Genomic DNA, 7,597 nt, shown 5'->3' on the forward strand with positions numbered 1-7,597 from the left:
GATGATCTGCTTTAGTTCATTTTCACAGAAAAGCATAATGCCTCACAGAAAAGCAAACTTAGGGCGTCGTACTTGTAGCGCCATCTGTTGGACATAAAAGCCTTAACCTAGATTATATTTTTTAATTTATATGAATGTTTATCGGAATAATATACAGCCTATGTCCACCCTGAGGTTCCATTCTAAATATTGGTGAAAGAATTTTTGAAATCGGATGAGTAGTTTCGGAGATTACCTGCTGCAAAGAAACTTACATACATACATACATACATACAAACATTACCTCTTTATAATATTAGTATAGATTATATCATTTAATAAATAATGCATATTTTTGTTTAATAATCTTATATATTAATTTACAAGATTCCAATTCAAATATTTTAAATAAATTTATCCGTTATTTGTACACTTTTTCATTTTTTGATTTATTTTTTTCCTAATAAAGTTTAATTCTGTAATTTATTTTTCGATACTTCAAAAAGATTTTCTATCACTGTCTCACTTTAGTCATTTTGTTTTTATTTTTTAATATCTTTCATCTACTAATTTTTATTTTAATTTCAAGTAATTTTCTTTTCTTTTATTGTAAAATTATTACATTAATTTTAATCGATTTTTAGTTTTTTTTTATTTAATTTTAGTATCAAAAGACGAAAAATGATATCATTCAACTACAATATCATTTCATTATTTTTACACATGTCGTTCTAATTTCACAAGTTTGCTTAAAATTATTCTTCTACAAATTTTATATTTATTTTATAAATAAATATAAAATTTCACCCCTCGATTTGCGCGGGATATTTTCGTTCCACATGCTTTTTTACGCGATTACATACCGTAAATTAAATTTGCCAATAAAAAGGAAAACCTCTGTATGTTTTATGAAAATATTTATTTTACAATAATATCATATATGAAACTTAATTTTTACTTTTTAACTCACTGAATACTACAGATCATTTATTTTTTTAGTCTCAATCAAAACTGATCAATATCAATGCCAGCTAAAAATCTAGGCTTTAAGAAAACAAAGTTCTAAGATAGAAAATATTTGTATGACTTCATTTGCTCTTGAGCACAATGGCGCATCCAGGGGCTGGGCCAAGAGCCTGGCACCCAAAGTAAAAGAAAAAGAAACACTAGTAAATTTTGCAAAAATATTTTCCTAATTAAAATTCATTTTTTATTTATATTATATCGTGTGTTCTATTTCTATATTACTTTTGAATTAGAGGTCACATAAGATGGGAATTTTATTGAATTCGCATTAAAATTTTTTTATTTCTACTCGTGTCTCCCAAGATTAAATTTTGAGTGCGCCAGTGCCTGAATCATTTAACAAATAAAAGGCATACGTGTATTGGAAAAATTGTTTTTATCTTACTTAAATATGCGAGGGTTTCTTTCAGAATTTTTTACTTAATTACATGAAACACTTTTAACATACAGTTTGTGTTGTCGTGTTGTGATTTTGTACTTGTTTCGTTAGTGTTCTGTTTGTAATTCATTATATAAATTAACAGAGAAATTAAAATTTTTATCCAAACAAATTTTCGAAGGAATTTTATTCAAATCACTTCCGATTCTGAATTTGAGTTTTTTGCACAGAATGCATAGCAGTAAACTGGTTATCACTATGTGCGACATGCTTAATACTCTCTCCAAGGTAAGAATAATATAGAAAGTATAATTAAGTAATAACTTTTGGCCTAATGGTGTATAATAACTTCAATAAATGAAAATATATATTATTTTATCACGATAAATGAGGCCACATAAGTCGAGCCACAATCATTGTTATATAGAAAGTTTACAATTTAATTTAAAATCATTAATACTTTTCAATATTACAATAGATACTGAAAAGTAAGGTCTCTTATTGACAGGCGGAAAGAAGTGAAAATGAATACACACAGACGCATATATATATATATGACGATTTTAAGCTAAATATAATATATATATAGCCTATATATTATATATATATATATATTTTTAGCTTAAAATCGTCATGAAGCTTTTTTTGGTCAATAAAAATCGAAATAAACTGCGATACCTGAAATCAATCGATAAATCATCACGAAATTTTTGTTATTTTGTTACATTGGGAGTAACTGGACAAAGCCAAGCCCGTGGCTCGAGCGACAGAAGGAAACCACGAAACTATGGAATATGGAACGTTTTTCTGTGGGACGTTAAAACAAATTGTGATGTTCGACTGATTCGAAGAAAGGAGTTAGGTAGGCTTACCAAGCGTCCCTCTTTGACCAGGACTGTCCCGGTTTGATGATGTATTTTAAAAATGCCGAATATACAAGAAGTAAAAATAGTGCAGCCTCGGGTAAAATGGAGATTTGGCAACTAAAATATCCCTCACTGTTGTCAATCTAAATTCTTTGTATGTTGTCTAGATGTTTTCCCCCAAAATTTATAGCATGTGGCCTAATGAATTTAGTTGTTTTATTTTTTTATCCAGATATTTTTTCACAGAATTTATAATAGCATGTAGCCTATGAGATCCAGATATTTTTACTCTCCAAAATGCCAGAAAGAAACTGTGTTTACTGATGAATTATAAAAGGATTATCCGCTTTTGAAAAAGTTTGTAATCGTATTGACAAAGTGAAATGTAAATTATGCTTTTCAGAATTTTCAGTAACTTATGGTAGGCGTTCGAACATTAAAAATCACTTGAAATGTGCGAAATGTAAGGCATGCCTAGTAACAGCGGAAGGAACTTCCTCAAATATATTTTCAACTTTTAAAAGTACCGATTTATTTTCTGTTGTGAGTATTTTATCAAAATTGTCCCGGTTTGAGGAAAAAATATTATGGTAAGCCTAGAGTTAGGCCATAATAGGTAGCCAGGGACGCAGTTCCACAGTATTATGAATTTATTATGAAATCGTCTAAATAAATATTTGTTGTTGTAAATTGTAATCATTAATATTGATTAGAAAATATTCGAACTCAATTAAAAATGTATTTGTTACATTCTATTGCTGATAGCTTGGTTAATTATTACAGTTTTTGAAATCACTACTGTTATCTTTGATGATTGTATGGAATATATTAGATAAATCCAGATAACTGCAAAGTTTGTTTTCAAAGGTTTACATCAGCTTTATGAAGGATTATTTAAATACGCATATAATTCCAACATACATTGTAGATTTAATTAATTATAATTAGAGTTTTGTAATTACGTTAGACTAAGTTATATTCCAGGCAAATTGAATATAAAGTATTTGAATATAACTATTATTATAAATCATAAATTATAGTAGATTGCTCAATTAACATTCAAATATCTCAGTTTATTAATGAATATTGCTGCATTTAGTTTTAAAATATAGGGGTCTGCGAATATCCATACTAGTGTATTCTCGGACCTCCGGGTAACGCCGGATATGCAATATTGTAAAAAATAAAAGGTTGGCAGCATGTCACGTTACGTCATAGCAAAATTTAGACAGGGGAATGTCTCTTTTTCCAAAATTTAGAATCAAACATGAAGATTTGAAGCAATCGCAGACACTTTCTCAGGATAATCACGGGCAGTTTTACAGTGTCCGGAATTGTCTTGGGGTTCACTTTTTGTTATATTTACTCGGCTTTTCTTATAAGACTCTATAATTTTGGGTTGCCTTGGTCAGGATTTACTCCTGGCAATTCAAAATTTTACTGATTTAGTATTTCAGGTGTTAATTTCCCGTTTTTATAAATTGACGAATCTATTGTATTTCAGTTTCTAATGAATATGTGTATATAAATTATATTTCCTTTCTCTACAGAATTTTGGCCATTTTCAAGCTGTTTATTATTGTCTCTAGGAATTGTCCACAGAGAATTCCGGACAGTACATAGTTTTATTTATTTTTTTGGAAAAACAGGCTAGTTTTTTTATATCGTACGCCGCACGTTAGTAAACAGATTGCGGTATCAGTTAATATAAAAGATCTAACTTTTCTTTAACGAGTCTCGTGATAGACACTAACAAAACATTATATCCCATATTTTCCCAGCTCCCTACTTACTTCTCTGTGAAGTAAGCATATTTCAAAACTAAAACAATGTAATACAGTAATGGTTCTTGGAACTAACAAATTGGAATTAAAATCAAATTTTAAGAAATGTTTTTATCTTTTATTTTCTACAATTAATACATAAAATAGAATAAAATAAATCTCGTTTTTACTAATTATACAATTTCGTATTTTAATCATATATCACGATTTTATAAATACAAAATAAATCTCACATGTTTCAAAAANGTTTAAACTCAACGGTTTGTGCAATATCCGCTATTGGTCTAGATTCGACCAATCCCGTCGAGACACCAGTCGGCGATGACGTTTTACCATTATATAGGAGGCTCTTTTAGCGTGTTTATACGAATACGGTCGCAATTTTTTCGCCGTTATATACGAATCCAAATTATATGAACTCGTTTTATAGGGGGGGTCTACTGTATTTCAATTTGAATTTAGTAACATACATACGGGGGACATGGTGTTCTGTCATCGTTTATTCTTTATTATTCATCGATGAACGGCAAGCTTTTAAGGTGGTAGATTAGTTCGACATGATTCAAACAGTTGCGAGTACGATTTAATTTCGTCGTTTTTGAAAATTACACGACAACAAATAAGAAAAATATTCTAAAAAAATGCAACATCACGTATCAATGATGACAAACACAAGGCGCCGTGGCTTAGTTGGTTAAAGCGCCTGTCTTGTAAACAGGAGATCACGAGTTCGAATCTCGTCGGTGCCTTGACTTTTTTTTTCGTTCTTGCTATTTCGAACAAATTCGTTGTAACTGGAATGCAGTTGACGTTACTCCTTAATTTTCGCGAGTAAATTGCATTTTGTAGTTTATCTCGGTAGTATGTTTCTAGGTTGTGGATGAAAGCTGTCTGGCATATTGCGAACTTTTTTGTTACATCAAATTTCACTTTGGATCGAGTATCTGTATTGAAAACCGACGAACATCGATATTAATAAAACCATTTGCCGAAACTTGTTATCTGTTATTATTCGGAAATGTCGTAACCGATCGAGAGATAAGCTATGAAAAATATACGGAAACACAAGATTACTTATTAATACAAGCTAGAAAACCAATTACAAACTTACGGGCACCGTAGCTTAGTTGGTTAAAGCGCCTGTTTTGTAAATGGGAGATCGCGAGTTCGAATCTTGTCGGTTCCTGCGTTCAGGAATAGTTTTATTTTGCTCGTATTAGAATTTCTGTCGTATATTTGCGTTAAACAATTTACGCCAAGAAAATTACATAAACGTTTAAAAAATACTTATATACTGTTTGCTAAGAAAATTTCTAAATACAAAGCGTAAAATATACATTCGTATGTTAATAATTTTCGAGTTATAAATTATTTACTCAATGCACTTGCCAGCTTTATTGAAATGCTAAACAATTTTTTAAATATTTAGAGGCTTTTCATTATGAATCCTCTATATAAACTTATAATAGAACCTAAGTTTAATTATGCCATAAACTTATGGAATGATGCACCCCATCATTAGCTTCTGATTCTACGAGATATCTTTTTGCGGTAATATTTGTATGTGGATAAGTTTGCATCCATCTCGTCTTAATTTTATTAGAGGGAACTTAGCCCAATGCAATTATTTTACATCGAGCAGATAATCTTACATATTTTCAGAAACTGGTTTCACGAAATTAGTAGCAGTAACAACAACATCAACTATATCATACGATTATAAGAACGAGTGAAAATTCGAATCGACAAAAGTGATAATTAAAATCTTTTTATATTACCGGTATTAATTATTATAAAATGACAAAAAGCTTAATTTTGAGGCTAGGGATAAGTTTTATTAAAAAGTTGTAAAAGCTAATAACAAGTAAAATTGTCATTAAGACCGACCCTATTTGAGATATGACACACGATCCCCTACATCTCCCCACCCCTTCGATCTTTAAACACCAAAATTTATAGCATCAAACCTCCCTGCAAAATTTCAGAAATTTGATAAATCTTAATTTTATTCTTTTTTGCACGTAGAAAACGTCGTTATATACTATAGCTAAGGCTATGGGTGTTCTCAGATCGTCGTCGCACAACGTCGAGATTCTACTTTGTCATTTTAGTTTTGTTTTGTACGTATTAAGAAAAAATACTTAAAGATCTATAGAAATATGCTTCATAAACTCAAGTGCTAGAAATATGCTTCATATTGACATATGTAAGAATGCCGATTGGGGGGGGAGATTTTTATTCCCTACCGTCGGGATGGTCTAAGGTCTACGCGTATGTGAGTGGCGGTTTTTAAAGGCAGCAAAGACAAGTGTTTTACAGATGCAAACTGTTTATTCTGGACGAAATTGCTTACATAAATTTTCTCGTTGGAAAAGTCCTGCGTCATGGGGAAATTTTGACGTCGATTCTGGTCTTGCATCGTAGGGATTTTCGGCGGCGATCTGGTCCAGCGTCGTAGGGGCCCCTGGACAGTGTTGAGCAAAAAGTTCGAAGTCTCGAAAGTCGGTGCACAAAAGATGAAAGGATGCACGGAAAAAAACCGGAGATACACGAACACAAAAGAAGTCTAGTGGAAGTCTTAGTAGAAGCTTAGTGGAAGTACTTGGTGCTTCTTTAAGTTTATCGGGATCGGCTTTTTGCTAATTGAATAGACCTTACATCACCGTTTTCTAATTAGTCTTCCACCTGTCTCCAGGTGTAAATGGAACTTCGTAAAGTTCACGAGAAAGGTCGGCTGGAGATGGTTTATCCGACACCATCCTTTCGATTCTGATCGCGTTTAATTGTTGACAATGACACCTACGCTCATTTTGATATTTCTCTAGTTTCGTTTTACCTTCTAAACTGCGTCTTAACTTTAATATTTTAAATTTTCTTCTTTTATATCTAAAATTTTGTTTCTCCCGTTATTTTCTGAGCGTCGACATTAAAGTCCGGTGTCATCGATTAGACACTTATATAATTTGCTTTCTCGACGATTTAATTTAGCAAGTTTTTTCATATCTTTCTTTTTTTTGGGGGGGGGCTATTTCCAGATCCTCACACATATCACAAACATGCAACCATTCGTTACAGATCAAGTTCAATACAGACCATTTTTCTTGGAACAGAAAGAAAGCAAATCACTATGCTAAACATGAATATTGTTTTAAATAATATAATTCGTTAAAAATAAAGTGTGTGCTGTGTTCTTTTCGACCGCATAAACGGGAACATTTCATACCACCATCATCATAACATCATTTTTTATACAACAGTTCACTTTTGTAACTTCAGTAACTTTTGTATACTTTGTAATAATTCTATATTTCTATGTAATTTTTTGTAATAATAATTCTATAAGTATTGTAATTTATTTATAATTCATTCCTTATTTTACGTTTCAATTAATATTCCTGTAAGAGTTTTTCTATATAGTCTAATAACGACTTAAGATACTATCAACCAGAGTGCTAGTTGTGTATGTATGCTGTATGACATTTCCGTTTCACTTGTGTCCGAACACCAATTGTATAAAGTCGACCACCCTATAACATGGTAGATACGTTCCGTTCTTTATGAAA

The 7,597-nt window shown here is 31.2% G+C and overlaps 2 non-coding genes across 2 annotated transcripts; both read left to right on the forward strand.

Annotated features, from left to right (window-relative positions):
- Positions 1 to 4,709: 4,709 nt before the first annotated feature.
- Positions 4,710 to 4,783, forward strand: Trnat-ugu. The gene has a single exon. It is a non-coding gene; the product is annotated as a tRNA-Thr (tRNA).
- Positions 4,784 to 5,146: 363 nt separating this feature from the next.
- Trnat-ugu lies at positions 5,147 to 5,220 on the forward strand. The gene has a single exon. It is a non-coding gene; the product is annotated as a tRNA-Thr (tRNA).
- The last annotated feature ends 2,377 nt before the right edge of the window (positions 5,221 to 7,597 follow it).

The sequence above is a fragment of the Centruroides sculpturatus genome, unplaced genomic scaffold (genome assembly GCF_000671375.1).
Source record: "Centruroides sculpturatus isolate CEXI.00-Female unplaced genomic scaffold, Cexi_2.0 scaffold237, whole genome shotgun sequence".
In the NCBI taxonomy this organism is placed as follows: Eukaryota; Metazoa; Arthropoda; class Arachnida; order Scorpiones; family Buthidae; genus Centruroides; species Centruroides sculpturatus.